This window comes from Felis catus, chromosome A3 (assembly GCF_018350175.1).
Source record: "Felis catus isolate Fca126 chromosome A3, F.catus_Fca126_mat1.0, whole genome shotgun sequence".
Lineage (NCBI taxonomy): Eukaryota > Metazoa > Chordata > Mammalia > Carnivora > Felidae > Felis > Felis catus.
Genome location: NC_058370.1, coordinates 123,477,868 through 123,498,818, shown reverse-complemented (window position 1 = coordinate 123,498,818; position 20,951 = coordinate 123,477,868). Strand labels below are relative to the sequence as shown.

The 20,951-nt window shown below is 37.5% G+C and overlaps 1 protein-coding gene across 2 annotated transcripts in view; it reads left to right on the top strand.

Moving 5' to 3' along the window:
• TDRD15 (tudor domain containing 15) overlaps nt 1–20,951 on the top strand; it is a 701,518-nt gene that overhangs the window by 459,045 nt on the left and 221,522 nt on the right. The window lies entirely within an intron of this gene.

The following is a 20,951-nucleotide window of genomic DNA, read 5'->3' as shown; positions in this document are numbered from 1 at the left end:
AGTCTGCCACCTCCAAGAAGTCTTCTCTGACCACATACATTGCCACTCATTGTATATTTCCCTTGTGTTCTTATTTACTTTTTGTGCTACTTAATGTTTCTAGTATGTGTGTCATACTTCCCTAAATAGACTCTATGCCCCTGCATGGCCAAACTGTGTCCTAACCTCCTTATCACCTCTTGGCACAGAGCTGGCACATGCCAGTTGCTGAAGCAGTACTTGTGGAATGTATGGTGGATAATAACAATTTGTTGAATACTTACATACTAAGCACATTGCACTTGCTATCTCATAACAACTTCATACATTAAATACCATTACTATTCCAATTTAAAAATGCAGTAATTGAGACATTTGATGGTTTAAACTGTACCAAGTGTCAGAGCTGGTGTACAAAGTTGGGGTCTGTCTCAGAGTAAATACCCTATGATGTGATGAGGTCTCTCTCCAGGGCTTTGCTCTGTGATTTATTTTTTTCATTTCTTCTCTGGTTCTAATCACCATAATCACCCTCTTCAGGATGGGGATGGAAAGTGGTAGTTTATGTTAAAAAATGTGTAAATGGCCAGAAATTCTCCATGGAAGCACTCATAGGGGAGTGATGTTGGGGACAGGGAGTAAAGTCACATTACAGTTAGCTGAGGTACCTGGTTACCAGGTGATTTAATTCCATAATGATGGCGGTATTTCTCGAACATGGAAGAGGCATCAAAGGTGGAGTCTTCACTTCCAGTATTACAAATGGAATAAGAGACTATGGAGTTGTTAATCAGGTAGCTCACCTGGGCCCACTTGACACCCAAATATATTCCAACCCCTTCTGCTTTCACAGAAGAGGAAAGGATGGCAGTATTTCCTCCTTCGTGGATTTACATAATTGTAAAGCATCAATGATGCCATTGCTTTTTCAAAATGATTGTTGGAAAAGTGATTAGCTACTACAAGTCCCAGAATAAAATACATCTGTATATTTCCTGCCTTTACAAATGCCTGAGAGCAGACAATGGACTAGAGAAACATCTGAGAGAAGCCGGCAAACATCTGCTAGATCAATAGCCCTTTCACAATTACCCTCCTTAAAAGGCAAACCCTAAATGACCCAGAGCAAGCATTTTATTCATAAAGAGATGGAAACAAAGGAGACAGTGTTTAAAAAGTACTTTCAAAATTATAAGAAACTGTCCAATTGTGAGCTATATTGTTTAAACAGTTCATTAAAAGACCCCCTACTTAGGGTCTTCAGTATTTCTTGTGTAGTGAAAACATAAAGGAAGATGCTTGTGCTTTTAACATGTATAGAAAAGACCTGAAACCTATTAAAATAGAAAAGAAAAAAAATTGCATGAATGAAAGGTCCTAATCTGTGATTATCGTTGGAACGATCTATGCATTTAACAAGCCTCTGAAATGTTCTCTACAGTCCTTTGACAATTCAGCCTCCTTATCAGAGTCTTTCCTATTTGAATTCTGGAGTTTAGGTCATTGAGACAACCTAGTTTCAGGAAAGTAAACATTCTATCCTACTCTTAAAATGGGAACCCCACAGGAAAGTCAGCTGCATATATTGATGTGGAGCCTAGAGAGAGCTGATGGGACACAGGTGAGAGATGTAAATAGCAGGAACATATAAAAATGTATGCAGCAATGTTGCCTTTCTACAGTTCTTCTAAGTTGTTTTTGTGGTCACCAGGAAAGAATTATGATACCCCTGAGTGATCTAAAAACACTAAGGACATGTGGTTACTAGTTACTTTTCTAAAGCAACTTTCTTGTGGTGTAACAGAAGTGGATTATATACACACACAGTCAGCTAATATTTATACAACCTTTAATATGTGTCAGACCCTTGGGAATGTATTTCCAAAATACTGAGTCTAGTACGGGTCCCAACTGAGGCTAAAAGCTTAGTAGAGATGGGGATTGCTTTGGTGATTCATTGAGACATAAACCACTTCCCAAACTTAATGGCTCCAAATAGTGATCATTTATAATCTCTCACAATTCTGTGTCTGACTGGTATCAGCTAGGCAGTTCTTCTACTGTATGTGGTTTTGGTTGGGGCTTCTTTTGAAGGTACAGTGAGACTGTAATGTCCAGATCGGTCAGGTAGAGCTCAGCTGGGCTGTCACCCAGAGCTCCTTGATTCTCCTCCTTGATCCTCCTTCTTGTGGCCTCTCTACTTGGGTTAAGCTCCACACAGAATGATGATGGATCTCAGTAGAATTCTAAGGGAAAGTAGGAGTTGAAGATAGCTTTAGGGCCTGGCCTGAGAAATTTACAGTGGCACTTCTGCTATTTCTTATTGGTTAAAGGGAATCACAGGACCAGGCAAGATTCAAAGTAAAGGGAAATAGACCACATTTTTTTGTGTGCGTGTGTGATTAGAGGCAAAAAAAAATTAACTAAACTGAGGTAAATTATGACTTTCTTAATCTACACCACACAGGAAGGAATATGCCTGGGCTGAACTTTAGAAATGAAAGTACTTATTCAGCAAATCACTGATCAGGGTTTAATTCTTGGTGTGTAGGATTTTGGGGTGGGTGGGTGTGGGATTTTATTTTAACTCCTAACATATTCCATGCAAAATTTTAAAGACAGTGAAAGGTCAGTGATCCTTGTGTACAAATACAAACTGTGTGGGATCCATTTACAGACAAGGCCGAGGTATCCTGTCCCTCACGCCTGGGAGCTTATGGTTGGGGGACTGTCAGGGCTGTGGCTCTCCTTGAGCTTTGCTTCCATGACAAGGCTCTGGGTAGTGCCTCTAGCATCAAGGGCAAGAGGATCCTGTTCATAAGGGCTGAGATTGATCCTCTCATGGGTATTGCAGAAAACTTGAAATAAATATCTCAATTTTCATTTTCCTAGTTTTAGTTCTTTCTATTCTTAACTCCTTATTACATATGAAGATCATATTCCAAATTCCTCACAACACTAGTCCTTTTATAAGGCCTTGTATACTGTAAGAGCTTAATCAATACTTTTTGATTGATGAAATGTATACATACTTTTAAATCCAAAGAACAGTTTTCTACTTTCATTTTCGTGATATCTGATTATTTATGACAATATATACTGAATATGTGGTAGAAATAAAGTCAAAAATCACAATTTTGTTTATGTAACAAGTTCAGTTTGTTTTCCTTGGATACAGCATCTAATTTTCCATAGCTATTATGAGCTATAGCCCTCAACACTGGCCCAAAGCTGTACTATCAGTTATAAGGGGCATGTGGTAAGAATATGAATGATTGGCAGACTCAAAATGCCATGGTAGAATGTTTGTGTCATCTTTGTATTCAAAGGGATAGATACATATTCAAAGGAATACACAATCGTATATGTATGCATGGTGATAGATATTTACATAATGTCTTGAGGATAATGTAATCCCAGAAATATTTGTTAAATTATTTGAACTGAGCTACTTATTTGCCTTCAGTTAACTCACATCACAAGAAAGGTGATTAACCTCTGACTCAAGAATTACTGTTCTGAGCTTTGGTCCCATTCCTTACTGTGAATAAGTCATAAAGAAATGCCTCACTTGTCCATAGGTCATGTTTCCAGTCACCTCATCCACACAAAGCAGTTGAAATTAGTTAAACAAATTTCTAAGAAGCAAAAGAACTTTCACAAATCCTGTGTCCTTTTGCCTTCTGGTGAGATATGACACCACCTTCAGAACAGAGGACTCTTAGTATGGCTAGTAACGTTAAGCTTCTTAGGAGAGATCATTAGAAATAATGGAACAGTGAGGGTTTTAGTATATGGACAATGCAGTATAATGGCCAAAATCTGTGGTAACACAGCACATAAATAACAGTTCCAAGCCCAAATTTGTTTCACCTCTCTAGCCTCAGTTTCCTTATGTGTGAAATGGGGGTGCTTCCCAAGGTTTGTGTAGTCTTTACTTCACGTGGTATAGTACCATGAAACAGAACAAGCCAAAGTAAACTTAATTATATGGACAAGCCTGATATATAAAACGGATAACTTTCTAATAATACTTGAACAATGAGCCATCACTCTATATATCTACATTTATGTATTTGACCTAGCAGAAAAAAGGTACTAATTCTGAAATTCCAATGATATGCATACAAGATGTATAAATTCAGCTCATCTCTGAGCTCCACGGAGAAGGTTATATCATAAAATGCAAACATGCATTCAGATAAACATATTCAGGTGCACATGCACACACATGAAACTGTTGCTATCAGGAAGTCTGAAGAGAAGGAGCCTAGAAACTTTTGTTTACTCATGAGTTTTGTTCATTTTCTGCAAACAGAATAATGATTGAAGAGAGGTGCTTTCACTGTTCTCCCTGTCTGAAATTCTAAAGCCTGGAGGCCATCTGAGTTCTCCTTTTAGGTTTTGACAGTCATTTGAGAAGTGGTATAGGAGAGTAAGTAGTCACAGCAGGTTCTAAGGAAGGAAGCACCACTTGAATTGCTATTCTAAGGTAGTAAACACGATTCAGGCAACTTCTGACAGATAACTTCTAAGAAAGTAAAGCCAAGACTGAAGTGGCATGTGTAGCCCTGTTCTGTGTGCTTCACTCTGCTATATTGTTGACTGATTTATTATTTTCTCTTTGGAGAGTGTGTATAATTTCTCCTTCTTGAACTAGGTTATTTTAGGATGCAGTTTGTAGGTGTGGGTTAGTGAAATTTGATAAGGTTGGAAAATCAAGGATGGATTGGGACAAAGATGAACTTTAACTTGAATAGTGAGACTGAGAGGTCAGGACTAGTGTAGTTGCTGGAAATTTTTCATTATTGTGTGTTCAGCACAGGTTTCAATCCTCATGTAAATGGCAGATCTCTATAAAGAAAAGGCTCAAGTCATGGTCTTAGTCTTGACTCTATACCTGTACTTTCCAGTGGAGTAGCCACTAGCCGTATGTGCCATTCAGTAGTTGACATGTGGCTAGTCCAAGTGTAAATTACTTACCAGATTTCAAAGATTTAGTATGAAAAAAATCATATAACACATATCTTGCTAATTTTTATATAGGTTGCATGTTGAAATGATAGTATTTTGGATATCTAGGGCTGTGAAATCATTAATTTTTAACCTTTTTTTTTTACATTTTAATGTGGCTACTAGAAAATCTAAAATTACACATGTGGCTCACATTATATTTATGTAGAATATTGGTGTTTTACACATTGACAGACTCAAAATATAGGTAAGACTTATCCAGCCAGCTAATGAGTCTCCTAACTTGTCATACACATCCCATCCAGGAGCCTGTTTGCCCAACTGTATATATTTAGAAATAGGAAAAGTTTTGGAAATAGGAAAAAAAAGCAGAGACCAAGTACACTTAAGTTGTCTGTTAGGGAGGGAGGGTTGGATGTAGATGAAAGTCTTGGATTTGTGTCAAAATGCTGTACTGTGTTTTAAAATGATCATTGGTATAACTGAGTTGTAGAGTACTGAGTGGTTTCGAGTATCATCTATGAATGCAGATAGGACATCCTACATCCACTCCACCCAAACCCTTAGTTATGCTAAGCTAAACAAATCTATAAAAGTTAAATTTCTCCATATCAAACATCTGAGATAGTCTGTATCTCTTGAGTCACTGAAAGGCCAAAATCACTTTGGACATCGAAACTGATCATCTCTAAATTTTCTTTTAGTTCTAATGGTCTATGCATGGTTTTCTTTGGGAAGGACTGCATCTAGTACCATGGAGAACTTGCTAGGAACGTGAGTGGGGATTAAAAGCCTAGAATCTTTCAGAAAGACCTAGTTTCAAAGAACAGCACCATACATAATTCAAATGAGAAAAAAGGAACTATAGAACTTAAAAGAGAGGAAATATTTTCCCCCCACTTCTATTTTGTCACATTCTCCTCTAATTAATTCACAGAACAACCCAGCTATCCCAGGCTAATGGAGGAAACACAATCTCAAAAAATTAATGTTCCTTAGTTTATGTAAAGAAGACAGTGATGGACTTGGGACTGTGATTCTAAGGTCCAAACTGTGTACTTGCTAAGGCAAGATGTACAGGGCAGAGAAAGTTTAGCTGAGGAGAGCTCCTCTTTGGCAAACTTCTCACAGTCCTAAAGGGCCAGATATTTAGAAATTGGCATTTGCTTTAAGAGAGAGTTCTAGTGAGGAGGTTAAGAGGATAGTTGTAGACAGGATAACTTGATTAATATATCAGATCAGGTATTTGTGAGTTACTTAACCTCTCAAAAATGTACTGTCCTCAGCCTGGATATGATCATAATACCTATTTATTGTATTGTTATCACATGCACACATAAAAACGGTTGATACATGTAAAATGCCTAACAGAATAACTAATGCATAGTAAACAGTGTTAACTGTTATAATCCTCAATGGCCTAGGAGGATTTAGCTATCCAATAACATATTACTCACTCTTGAAAGTTGAATTTCTTTGGGATCCAATTCTGAAAGGGAAAGAACTTTTCAGGAAACTTATTATGGAATGCTGTTGCAATCAGCTTTTAAAGGAAGCAGAATTGGGCAGCATGGGGAAGGAAGCAGGCTTTGTCAGAGGGAGAAGTTACGCTGTGATATATTTCAATCCAAATTTCTGCTGACCTCATAGAGAGCTCTGATACTATGATGGTCCTTTAGAGTTTTCCAGAGTTTGGTTAAATGGCTGGTTACCCCTGAATTAACCAGTCAGGGGATATAGTTTGTGTTGCAAGGGTATGTATCTTTAAATAAGGCAGCTCTCTTTAGGGAGGAGGCAATTCTTGAAGAAGGCTGTTTAGAAGCAACACTCCCTGTAGCTAAGAACTAAGTTCTTCACTTCTGACAGGAGCACATGGCAGCATCTGCTATACTCATCATGACCAGCATTATCACTTGGCAAAGAATATTCAGTGTGCCTGAAGGCAATATTGTCTGCTGGGTATTAAGTGGGTATTCAGTAAAAATAGCCTCTTTAGGGGCTCCTGGGTGGCTTAGTCAGTTAAGCATCCTACTCTTGGTTTCGGCTCTGGTCATGATCTTATGATTCATGGGTTCAAGCCCTGCACTGAGCCCAGTGTCAAGCCCTGCTTCGAGCTCTGTGCTGACAGCATGGAGCCTGCTTGGGATACTGTCTCTCTCCCTCTATCTCTGCCCCTCCCCCATTCTCTCTCAGTTACTCTCTCTCAAAATAAATAAACTTTAAACACACAAACAAACAAGAAATCAGCCTCTTTATTTTTCTCCTGAGTTCAAAGTAATTTGATATATAAGATATAGGAATCATACACTTGAAGTTAACATGCTAGTTTTATTACTGATAAAGGTGAATTGGAGAATTTATAGTTATTTTATTCAATAATCACCCTATATGATATGTCTTCTCTCTGGAACTTAACATATTCCTGAAACTGTAGGTCTCCCTCTACAGTGTCAGGGGTAGACACTGCCTGGAATGCATACCCCTGGACATGCAGAGGACACCCCTGTCCTGAGGGCAATCCATGCAGAAAGAGGAAATATCCCCAGAAGTGGTGCCTTCTCCTCATTTCATCAGAGGCCATGGAAAAAAGCAGAAAGTGTTTCCATACCCTTATCTCATGGGGAGTAATAAATGAGAACATTTCTCATTCTGCAAAAATGAGGAGTGGGACTTAAGCCTTCCTTCTTAATTCTGCTGTTTCCTCTGTCTACTTTTGGTCTCCCTTGGCGGCTTTGTGTCCCCAGAATAGCTCCATGAAGATGTTATCTTCACTGGTATCTTCTAACAAGGTCCTTCTGTCCCTGAGGCTAGCTTCAGGCTTGTCAAAAGAGAATGTGCAGTTATGAGTCTGAACTTTGTAGACATGCAATACTTTTTTTTTTTTTATTATTTCCCATATAGCGTGTAAAGACACATTCTACAAGATGGATTATGAAGATATGATAGTCTTCTCACTCCCATTCAATTACTGCTCTGAAAATGGCATCTTTCAAATATTTTCACTTTCCTTTGGTACCTACCTTCATGTTAACACCACACTGATATTGATACTCCTTGATTTTGCCATTGAAAACATTATCTGTTGACTCCCCACTGTGGAAGAGAAAGTGCTAGGGTGCGTGTTTGTTTTGTTTGTTTGCTGCTCATCTTCCACGTGTTCACTTCCTACCCCCCATCCTGCCACTATAATTATGACTTGATTTTGGTTATATCCAAATTATGACCCTGTCAGTATTATTCACAATTAAGCCATGTATTGTATATGACTACTTTTTCTTTCTTAAAAAACTCATATGGTTTCTCAGGGATTAAGAATAGTCTTATTTTTTTTTTCTGCTTAATATTCTGTGGTTTTACCACTAATTCATCCTTAAACTTTTACCTATGATGAATAAATCTCTTCTGTGTTAAAACACAAACATAGTGATCATGTTTCATTTTTTTGAAATATATGTGTGTGTGTGTGTGTGTGTGTGTGTGTGTGTGTATATATATATATATATATATATATATATATATACATATATATTTGTAACTGCTTCATTCATTCTGAACACATTTGACTCTAGTACTGCTATACAGCTTTTATTACCACATCTCTTCCCACTATCAGATTGGGGATTTCCTTTATCTACCTTGATTCCTACATCCCATGTCTTTTCATTTCCTGGTTTACTTATTTTGGTGTAACACCTCCTGTAGCACTTTTCCTGAGAAAGGGTATATGGAAGGCAAATCTGTGACATTACATGTCTCAGAATGCTTTTATTTATACTCGTGTTTAAGTGAGAGTTTAGCTGAGTAAAGAATTCAAAGTTGGAAATAATTTTTCTTCAAAGTTTTAAAGGCTTTGTTCCTTTATCTTACAAATTCAAGTGCTACTTTTGAGAATTGTGAAGCTTTTCTTATTCTCCATTCTTTGAAGTAGCCTGCTATTTTTTCTTTTATCTCTTCAATTTTCAGATTTTTCTTTTTTATTCTGGTGTTCTAAAATTTCATGAAGTTGTGCCTTATAGTATATTTCACTCATTTTTCATGGAATTTGATGATCCTGTTCATTCTGAGAATTCAGAAAATCATATCTAGGAGGCTCCTTTTGAATTATTTCATTCTCTATTTATATATGAAGTCTCTTATAGTAATCTTAACCTAATAGCAATCTTAATTTTTTGTTTTTATCTTCATTTCCATTCTCTGGTCCCCATCTTCCCATCTACTTTCTGGAAGACACCTACAACTGTTCATAGCTGAAAGGTTCAATCAATCCATTTATTCAGCTTTTAATTTTTGCCTTCTTGCATTCGTTTTCAGCCATTCTCTGTGTGACAGTCTGTTACTATTTGGGGATACATTGTCTTCTTATATTTCACTAAGGATAAAATGAAAATAGTATTGTTGTTTTTAATTTTTGCTCTCAGATGGTTTTCTGTTTTTTTCCCAATATATTTTTACTGTTTATTTTATTCTTTCTCTTGTGCATATTTTCCTTGGATTTTATTATTATTTTTTTTAACTGCATGTTCTTTTGAGAGAATGACACAAAAACCTGATAAGATGCTATTCAGGTGTGCATGTTGGTAGGTTTTTATCATAGGTGGAACTGATAAGGCTTTTCATTGGAGCTTGAAGTTTTTTCTCCTGGACTGCAAAATTTTCTGCCTGGATTGTATAATTCTAGCTGCCGACAGTCTTAGAGCCTGTGGGAGAAGAGTAGCGTATCATATCATTCCTCTCAACTTTGTCTGGTCTTTTCTGTCTCCAGGGATAACGCCTCCACCTCCATCTGCTAGCAGGGTATGGGAGGAAAGTTGCCCAGCTGATCTAAGAGGAGAAGGGAATCTCTGATCTGGCTTTATAAAAATCTTTTACCTAATCTTTTTCTTCTTCATCCCTTCTCTAGATAGCTGGTATTGGCAATTCTTCAGCCTACAGGAGACTTTTTGTAGGAGATAAATGGAGTTACTCCTCTGTTTTCTCTATTACCAATTCAGTGTTCAATATGCTCACATCTGATAAATTTGATTCACTCATTCTTCTGCTTTGTTGCTTGCAGCATTTGGTTATTATCATGCTTTCTGCCAGCCCTTTTGTATTTGGGGTGCAAATAGTCCTCTTACTGTTGTTTTAGTTGAGTTTCTAGAGAGGTAGCAGAGATAAATGTGTTTGCTCAATATGCCATCTTTCACAAAAATGTCTTCTTTAATATGTCAGTGCTGTATTTTCCCCAAATGCATGCATTTATTCTCTTTTCTTTATCTCCCATACACATACATCTTTATGTTTAGTAAATATGCATTTACAAATCTGAACATTATGTGAATCTTTTAAAATTAATAAAGAAAATAGAGACTTGATTTCCAACTGCTATCTCCCTACAAACTATCCAGAACAGGTCTTACACATTTCATCTTAATGACTACTTTAGACCCAAAATAATTTTTATTGATAACAGTAATATGGTAATTCATTATGGTATGCTGTTACCCAAGTGCTAATTAAAAGGAAAGATAGTTGAAGGATAAAGGAGGGCTTGAAAGCACATCACACAAAAGTTCCTTCCTAATATATTTCCTGTCTATCACACTTATTACTGCAGGGTGGGTTGACAGGTTAATTATGTACTAGGCAGGAGAGCTGGTACAGAGGATGTTACAATCTCAAAAGCAAACACTTATAATCATTTTATCTAAATATAAGACAAACTCACCTTGATGAAGGACTGCATTTAGTGATTATATGTAAGGCGACCTCCCTACCTATAGATTACAGATGGCACCTAGTTAAATGTTATACCATAGAGCTAGTACATAAATGCTGACCCTGCAGCAGCAAGCTAGAGTCATATCTAGGGATTCTGTCAAAATTTGCAAATTTGCTTTATTTTTTCACTGCTGAGGATTCTGCTTTCCTATTTCTTTTTCAAGCCATGTGTTTAATAACACATCTTCCATATTATATTCATAAATATATCATTGGAAAATACTATATTCATAGTACGTATTTATTTTACAATGTGAGAGCTTATTATTTCACTTAGGGAGGACCTTTGCTCCATTAAGGAATCCTCTATTTATATCTTGCTGGTGGTCCCCAGCCTCCTCTGTCCTGTCCTAAAATACATCTGGGGCAAGAAACTCATTTCTGCCTTGGACATCTGAGAACCCCATTAGAAAGTTTTGGTTGCTGTTGTTTTATTTTATTTTATTGTAGATTGAGAAGATACTTCCTTGTCTTTTCTTTCCAGTGACATTACTTCTTACTTTCTGGACTTATGTATCAACTCTCAACATTTTTTACAGGAAAGTTTTCTAATATCTGAATAAAGTTGACATATCTCTTGAAAATATGTTTTCTCTTTTGTATCTTTCTTTGTTCATACTTGTCATTTTTCCCCAGAATCTTTTTTATGTTAGTTGCCATTCTACTTAATGTTTGCCATGATCCTCTAAATGAATAGTTCACAACTTAATATAATATGCCAGATGTATAAAATATGCAGCTTAGAGTGAGCCTATTAAATTTGTTATTATGAGAAGTATACTCTTTCTGGTACAATTCAGGATCCCAATGTCTGTGCTAGCAGTAGCTTTCCATTGTATTGCCTCATAATGAAGCATGCACTCTTTCCTGTCCCCCCAAATCACCTACTACTCCCAAATAAACATGCCTTTTCTATTTCCCATCAAAATATTTTCAGACTTTGGAAAAATACAGACAAGACACTGGTTTGTGACAGTCTCAGTTTATTTTCTGTTCTAAAAATTCTACTTTTTCCCAAAATGGGTACTTTTCCCCCCTAATATTCAGATTGAACTTAGAATTTAACTCACTCCTCTTCACTGTTCAGCATCCAAAATATGGAGAATAGTTAATAATAATTAAATAGTTTCAACATAACAATCAAATATTTATGAAACAAATACCACCAAAGGTATAGTGTTAAGCTCTGCTGAGGCACATATTAGTAACCAAGGAGGAACTAGTCTGTGGAATAAGATAGAATAAGACAGAAAGTAGCTCTAATAAAGTGATCACTGTTATGGAAGGTATATTATACATATAATATAATGACAATAAGGCAGGATGTTTCCTCCAACCTTCCAGGCTATCTTGAATATGCTATGTGTGTTGGCCAAAATTGTACTGTAGGGCCATGAGTTGATATGATGCTTTGACAAATTTGAATGACTTGACAGCTTATAAATGATAACGCCACCTCTTGTAAACCTACCAGCTTGTTGATATTGTCTTATTGGTATCGTCAGATGTTCAACTCTGAGAAAAATAGTAATCAACTGTGAACAAAGCCGAATACAAGTTATTTAGATTTATTAATCTCTGAAGAACAAGAACAATGCCATTCCTTCTCCTATCATCCTTGACCTCAGTACAGTGCTTTGCTCCTTGCAGAACATTTTCACATCTGCAATTCTATTTGATCCTTCTAGTAACATGGTGAGGTAGGAAGAATAGAGATTGCTTGTCTTCCCTTTGCAAAAGAGAATACTAAGGAGATGTGACTTGCTTGGCTAAAGTTGTAGGACCAGTATGTGTCAGAGCTACGGATTTCTGAATCCTGGCTTTTTTATTTTACCAAAAGCCAGTCTGAGAGGCCAGCCATTGTCTTGTCTATCTGTATGTATTTGGAAGAGAGAACATTTGGATGATGCCAAGAACTCAAAGGGGTCATGCATAGCTTGTGAACTTTACTAAGCGGGTAATCATCACAGATCCAAAAGCAGATTTGTGAGAGGAAATGCTAGGGCAACCTAATTTAGACCTTCCTTCATGAAAGAAAGACATTCAAACCATGTGATGGATTCTTTTTAATATGGTATTATTGTCAGGGAATAGCTTCAATATGCACTGTAAGCATTAAATGCTAAAAATAATAACAGCAATTATAGATTGTTCTGACACCAGAAGAGTAGAATTATACTTCTTAACTGCATTGCCTTCAGCCAATAAAAATGCAAAATCGCTTCTCTGGAAACGATTTCCCTGTGTGCTAGATTACCAAGAGATGGCAGCATTCCATCCATCATTCAGCAACTATATATTCCTTGTTGAGAACTAAGATTTCCTCTTTTCCCAATAAAGTGTTGAGAACAAAGAATAAAATTTAAAATATGAGTCTGTTTCATAATCACCCATTGTCACACAATCATGCAGCTCTCCATTGTCTACATCTAAGTTTAGGTGCAGATGATACATAACTGTAAAGATTCAAATGACCTATTTTAAAGTAATACATGGTATATAGTTGATGATAATGTACAAAACCCACTGACAAATGATTCGAGAAAGTGAATGGTGATATATGATTCCTCCTTGGATGCACTTGAAAGTTTCCATTTGAAGACTCTGCAGAACTTGGTAGTGCAAAGTCAAATGTACTGTGCTAATAAAGCTGGGACTGCTTTGTGTTATCCTGTTTGAAGTTTGATATTGTGTTTGGAGTTAAGCACTTGTCTGGAGATGGAAAATTTTAGGAAATGTACCATTACAATCCTCCAGTCATGATAGTTGATGCAGGAAGACCCAGATATGTGATCATTTGTAAGGAGGGTTGGAAAGACTTCTTTATGAGTGAAGTTTGAGAAATAGCCATAAAGTTAAGTATTTCAGAAGTTCATATTTCCAATGCTCAGCTTGTCATGCAATCTTTCTTAAGGTTTTTTTTTCATAATTGAGTTATTATTTCATGACAGAGGACATTGGAAAAATAATTTTGATACAGTTCTCATAACAAAAGTGGATAATTTTAAAGTATATGGGTATATTGCTAGTCTCCTTTTTTCTTGTTTGGAGGGGAAGGGGTGACAATTATATGACAATTTTATTGTTTGTTTGTTTGTTACCAGGAATTGTCTTCAGTTATTAAATATCACAGATTTGTCATAGAGTTAACTTGTCAGTCAGTGACCTCTGACAGTGAACTGTCTTAGACTTACTTTTGGAAACTGCAGAATCTCTACTAAATGTCTCCTTGCTTTCTGTTTTCATGGAAGTCATTACCACCTCACTTGATTAGAGAGCCATGGAGCTGGGAGGAACCTGCATTATTTGTCTTTATCTTACTCTTAAGAGGTGACTCCTTCATCCCAGAATTTAAAAAAAAAATGTGCCAAAAGTCACATAAATTAGTGGTAGAGGAAGCCATGCCTGTCTCTAGTCTCCTGACTTCTGCTACCTGAAAAATAAGTTCAGAAAAATGACACCTTTGGATTTAAAGGTGACCTAGTGCTACTGTCCCCTTCAGCTATCTGAATTAACTGGATTGAAGGTATTTGAACCATCATTCAAAGCAAGGTTCTGGCTAAGGAGGCAGATGCAACAGAAGGAAGCAGTGGATCTCTGCATAGCAATGGAAGGTGCTGGTGATTCCTAGGCACTCACTTGGAAGACATAGGTTCCCTATCACAGACCAGAGATCTGAGTGGCTTCAGCTTTTCTCCATGTCTGGGACAGAAATCTTTATCTCTGGTCAGAAACCCTGTGCTCTTGTTTCTGTACACTCCTAAGAGAGAGAGTCTACCAAGCAGGGCCTCAGGGAATTTGCCAGTTGTTTTCTGAGGATAGGACGTTTTTCCTAAGCAAACTGGTACCTTTGCTAGGAGGAACATATCCTTCCCTCTTGGTGGATCCCAGGATAGGTTGCACACAGATCAGGTCCTGGGCACAGAATTGTTGACAATTTGCAATCATCTCCTTGTTTTCCATGAATATTCCTGTGTAATGGATCCAGGGCCCTGGAATAAGCAGGACAACATTGGAAAAGTAGGTGCTTCCTACAAAGATGTTTTTTCTTTTTTTTCTTTTCTTTTTTTTTTTAACTTCTATAAGGAAGCCATGGTGAGGATATTATCTAAAGGCCTGCATAGGAGGACATAACTGTCATTCTCAAAGGCCCAAATTAGGAAAAAAAAAGAGCAATTCTTCATAATGATGGTAACCTTTTTTTTTTAATGTGTCAGGTATTATTCTGAGCGCTTTTCATATATCTATATTTATTCCCCATAATAACCCTATGGAATTGCTGCTATCATTACCTCCATTTTTTTTAGGTGAAACTGAGATTAAATAACCTCTTGAGGTCACATAGGTAGTAAATGCTAAACTAAACTCTTTGTTCTTAACTGAACCATACTGTCCCTATGTCCTCTTCTGCCTGCACGAGGGGTAGCATTTTCTTTTTCTCTTTAGAACATGAAAATGCAGCTAGTCGTGGGGCACCTGGATGGCTCAGTCAGTTAAGTGTCTGACTTTTGATTTTGGCTTGGGTTATGATATCAGGGTTCATGAGATCTAGCCCCATGCTGGGCTCTGCTCTGACAAAGTGGGTCCTGCTTAGAATTCTCTCTCTCCTCTTCTCTGTCCCTTCCCCACTTGCACACACACACTCTCAAAATAAATAAACAAGCATTTAAAAAGTGCAGCTACTTGTGGTGTGACTTGCCTTTTCCTTATCTGTATTGTGAGAGAACACAAAGATAGAGTGTGAGCCTGGACAATTGGAGAGTTTACTCTGGTTTGGGAGTTTCATAGGCTTCTTGATATGGGCATAGATGGTCCTCAACCCTAGAGACAGCAGCCTCCTTGCTTAAGTTGTCTGTCTACAGATGGCTGCAACTAATCCACTGAAAGCAAAGCCCCTGCAGATCATGTCTTGGCACTGATGTGGAAAGGTGATCCTCCTTGTCTTGCCCTCTAATGAAACAGATCTTATGGGTATTGATTTTCCAGCAAGCTCCAGAGTCAATTTGTGGACAGACTTTACCTGTTTGAGTCCATCAAGTGTATCTCGTTTTCATTTATTGCTGGAAATAGAAATGTAACTCTAATTTATATTTCTCACAGAAAGTAAACTTTTCAGCTATTGGTTTCCAAGGAGTTTCCTTCAGGAAATATCCTCATGGATACATTCCTCAAAGGACTTTGTTCCACCTCCCCACCTAATTCAGTCTGGACTAAAGATAGACCCCATACATGTCCTGCTCCTGCTTTAACCTCTAGAGCTGCTCACCACTTTCTCCACCTCATTAGTTTTGATCTGGCCTCTGCTTCAGGGTCTCTACCTGCCTATCTTTGTTCCATAATGTTAAGTTGAGTCTACCTGTTCATGAATCCCTTAGTTTAAGAAGCTTGCCAAGGTGAATTCTGCCATCTTTATATTTTATCTGTAACCCTGTTTGGAGATATTCAGAAAGAACTAATGCCTCTGTCCCCTAATATTAACAGAATGGCTTATCTCCAAATATGTAAAATGGTTTGCAAGAGGGACTTTACTACTGTGCAAAGCTTCCAGAGACCTAGGAAATACTTTATGGCAAAAAATTGATGAAAATCGTAGGAACCTCGTAATTACTGAGTGTCAACGAAGCAGTAGAAAATGATGCCATTTGTAGGAGTAAGGAGTAGAGGCCTCAGCCTTGGACAAGAGTCAGAATGACTAAAAGCATTAGGGCAAATGGCTAGGTCATAAACACACTATCTACCTTCCTTATTTCTGTGTCTTTGGGATCAAGGCAGCCTCAATTCATGCTGTGTTCTGTATGTTGACATAGGAGAGAGAATTAACCATTTAAGTCAAGTAAATGTATTTCTCAGATACATTTACTTCCTTAGTCACTATAGGGCTCAATGTATCTTAGTAACAATAGCCACTAGCTAGAAGAATTTATTTGTTCTGTTAGATTTCATTATTTTGCAGGTGACTATGGTTATCCTTCCCTGGACGAAGATGAGAGGACCTCCATTAGACTATGTGCTTCATTTTACTACAAAAGTAATATCATTTATTGATATTCAATATAAGTCAATAACTATAGTAAGAGTTTTAATCATATTGTCTCATTTAAATAAAAAAATAACTTTATGAGGTAAATAGTATTAATTATTCCCATTTTACAGATGAGAAACTTGCCCAAAGTCATATTGATAGTAAGGAGAAGAGCAAAGATTTGAATCTGGCAAATCTGACTAAGAGGGCTGCATTATAAACAGTTATGTCTCTCTCTGTGTCTCTTTGGGGCTTTGTCTCGTCCTTTACATGTCTTGTCCTTTACATCCGCGAAGCCTGAAACATGGAAGGTGTGCAGGAAATACTTAATGATGTTGTTGATAGATTGGATTTAATGGCCCTTCTCAATGAAGTCTTACCTGACGTGTGTATAGTTATGGATAAAAGAGTTTTTAGAATGCATTCTACTCTTTTGACTCTGTTTACCTAGACTTCATACCATGTGTGTGTTTTTTGTATGATGGTAGCATACCTAGACTATAAATTCTTTAGGAGTAGGGATTTTGTCTTTTGCTTTATTTACCAACTAAGTCTGTTGAACAGCCATGACCTCATAGTGTGTGTGTGTAGGTGGATAAATACATCATTATATTCAAAGATGGCATTGACTTAATAGAAACATTAAAAAGAAGACATCAACATGAAGATAAAGTATGGCTTGGAATGTGTCGCAGAAAGTCTTCCTGAGGCCGACTTCCTCAGAATGAGTGATTTGCCATATGATTTCAGTTCACTCTGTACTGTGCCTTTTGTAGTACCTGGTGTGTTTTACAGTAATTGTGTCTATTCAATTTTCTGTCTTTCTTGCTGGACTATGATATCTAGAAAGGCAAATACCATTTATCCACAGAACTCAGCACATGATTGCTCATTAAATATTTGAGGAATGATTGAAAGTACTTATCTGTGGTTATCCCACATCTTCAGCTGCTAAATACTCGGTGTGAGTCATTTGGATTGGATGAGCTAAAGCACAATCCTGAGACCTGGGGTTGGCAAGCACACACAAACGTCAGAAGTAGGTGGAACACATGGCATTCTCAACAGCAACAGTAACAACAAAACAGAATGAAATTCTGTGTAGAAGAATTTTGAGTGCTCATACTTCTGATCAATTCTTATAAGCAGCAATTAGAGAATAGGAGCCCAAAATTATACATATGACCCTGACATTGAAGTCCTCCAAATGCAGTGGACTGGGCCTTCTTGAAGAACAGGTCCTGACTTATTCAATACATAGACATGATTAAGACAGAATCTGTGGAGTTTGTGGGCACAGGTGAAGGTCACCACCACAGAGGTGCAAGATATAAATTGAATTTCACAGATATTAATGGCAGAGCCATGTGCTTGATTCCTGGAATTCCATAATTCAGAGCAAAGCTGGAGAATCTCCTTTTTTTTTTTTAATTTTTTTTTCAACGTTTATTTATTTTTGGGACAGAGAGAGACAGAGCATGAACGGGGGAGGGGCAGAGAGAGAGGGAGACACAGAATCGGAAACAGGCTCCAGGCTCTGAGCCATCAGCCCAGAGCCTGACGCGGGGCTCGAACTCCCGGACCGCGAGATCGTGACCTGGCTGAAGTCGGACGCTTAACCGACTGCGCCACCCAGGCGCCCCGAGAATCTCCTTTTTTTGAGGTAATAGCAGATAAAGGGTTTACTAGGCCTCCTTCCATCTATACAGAACTCCAGCCAGGCTGTGAGTGCTTTTTCTCCTGTAACACAGATCCCTGCAGGAACTAGCTGCTTGCTTAGAAATGGTAGCACCAGAAAAAAGCTGCTGTAGGCTGAATAATTATTTCATGTCTGATCCCTAAGTCTAATACCAAGTGAGTGAAACAAACCCGTTAGTAAAACAAATACCCGCATTAGGCCACTAGAAGCAAAGAGACAAATAGGAAGAGGCAGCCAATTCTGTTGAAGCAGGCACTGGGGAGGATTGCCAGAGGCCATCTGCCCTGGTTAACAGCAAAGCCCATTGCTGTGTGGGATTTGGGGGTGCTACTTGCTGCTAGCCAGCACCAACCCCAACAAGAGAGACAACACTGAAGGGGATATCAGGGCAGTCCCGCTTCTAGCATGGCTGTGGGGTTTGGTAAATTGATTTCCATTTTTACTAACTGAAAGCCAGTAGCTAATGAGGGAATAATTTCTGGGTGCCATATGGGCACATGGATATTTTCTAATTTATTTGCTTGAATATTATCTGTCCCTCTTTATATTAAGACATTATATTGTAATTATTTATACTGCCCCCGGCTGAAACAAACAGAGCTATTTGTTGAAAGGTTAAATGAGAAGAGGTGATGACTCCAGCTCATGTGTGGGGAATCAAAGAGATAGAACACCCACATTATTTCAATTATGTTCCAGGAAACAGAGCATGTCAGGGAAGAGTATGGTCTACAGTGCTGATCAAAGGGTGGCAGTAAAGCTCAGATCTCATTCCCAACCCTAGACCTGTGGGCTGACAGAGCTGGAGGCACCTTAGGGATCATTTATTCAAAAATCTTTCATTTTAGAAGCCCAAGGCCTGGAGAAGGGAGGTGACTCTCCCAAGATCACACAGGCATTACAGAGATTTAAACATGTTCCAGGTCTTCTGAAGCTGTTCTGTGAGCTCTCCACTTAGCCTCAGTGGTCTGCCTCTTCCTCTCAGGTGGCCTTGGTTCATTTTCTAGATGTGATGTCATGATTACACTGGTTTCAAAAGTAGAAAATGTATATATATATATATATATATATATATATATACACACATATATATGTATATATATGTGTATATATATATATACACACATATATATCTATATATATGTGTATATATATATATACACACATATATATGTATATATATGTGTGTATATATATATATACACACACACACATACATACATATACACACATTGTGATTAAAAACTTTTAAGATTTACTCTATTAGCAACTTTCAGATATACAATACAGTATTATTAACTACAGTCACCATGCTGTACATTACATCCCCATGACTTATTTATTTTATAACTGGAAGTGTATACCTTTTATATATTTTTGAAGAAAAAGAACAAAGTCAATAACCTACTACCAGGGGGATGTGGTTGATGTTGCACTTATGTGGTACAGACAATTAAAAATGTTCCATCTGCACTTAGAGCTGAGTTTCTCAAGACATTCAGACCTTGACCTTGCTCTCTGGGCTGCTGAGGGTGGAAGAGCAGAAGAGATGCTATAGTGAAATTTTTTTCTGATGGACACCTTTCATCTGCTGTCAGGTCACATTCTCACAGACAGAATTCTCTCTCTCTTGCTTTCTTGCTCACTCTCTTGCACACAAGCATGTCTGTGCAAAATTAAATTAATCAGGTGCTATTTGACAATTGCTAAATAATTGATTCCCTAAATACTATAGAATTAAAGTAAATTGATTTCTTTTCTTTGGAGAACCATTCTTAGACTTGGTGAGCCTTAAATTGGATATTGACAGATGAAGAGAATTTGGATAATAAACAGAGAAGACAGTATATGATGTAGGACAGAATATGATATACTGGTGATGGGTGAGGCTGGAATTTGGAGGAAAAAGATCAACATTGGCCTCACTGGCGTCAGGGGCACATGTAATGGTAGAAGTGAAATGTGCTTTCAGGGAGGTCCAGGAGATTAAGATTATGGATAAGGCACAGTAAGACAGCCTACTATAAAGTTGACACTATATACTATATGTATATAGGAACAACTACACATTTATTTTGTCAAGAATTAAACTTGATCCTATGTAAAAGAGCTATCTTTCTCTTGACTGGTGACTTACAGAGGGACCTATCTTTTCCCCAACTCCCATATCCAACTGGCGCCAACCTTTTTCTTTGTCACTCCAAGTCAAATTTAAAGTAAAAAAAATCTATAATTTAAGTTGTCTATTTTTTCCTAATTATATCTGTCTTTGCAGTACTACCTATGATTTAATCAAGTATTCACGTGGCTGCTAAAGTGATAGTTTAGGTTAAAGCATTTTAGTCTCATTCAACACATATTCAACAAATATTTATTAAGTTTTACTGTTTACCTGAAATTGGGCTGGGACTTGGGATTTGAAAAAAGAACAAAATAGAGTCTTAGTCATTAAGCAGCTTGAATCTAATAGGACAAATAATGCAGGAAAATATTCCAGATGTGATAGCAGAAATTCAT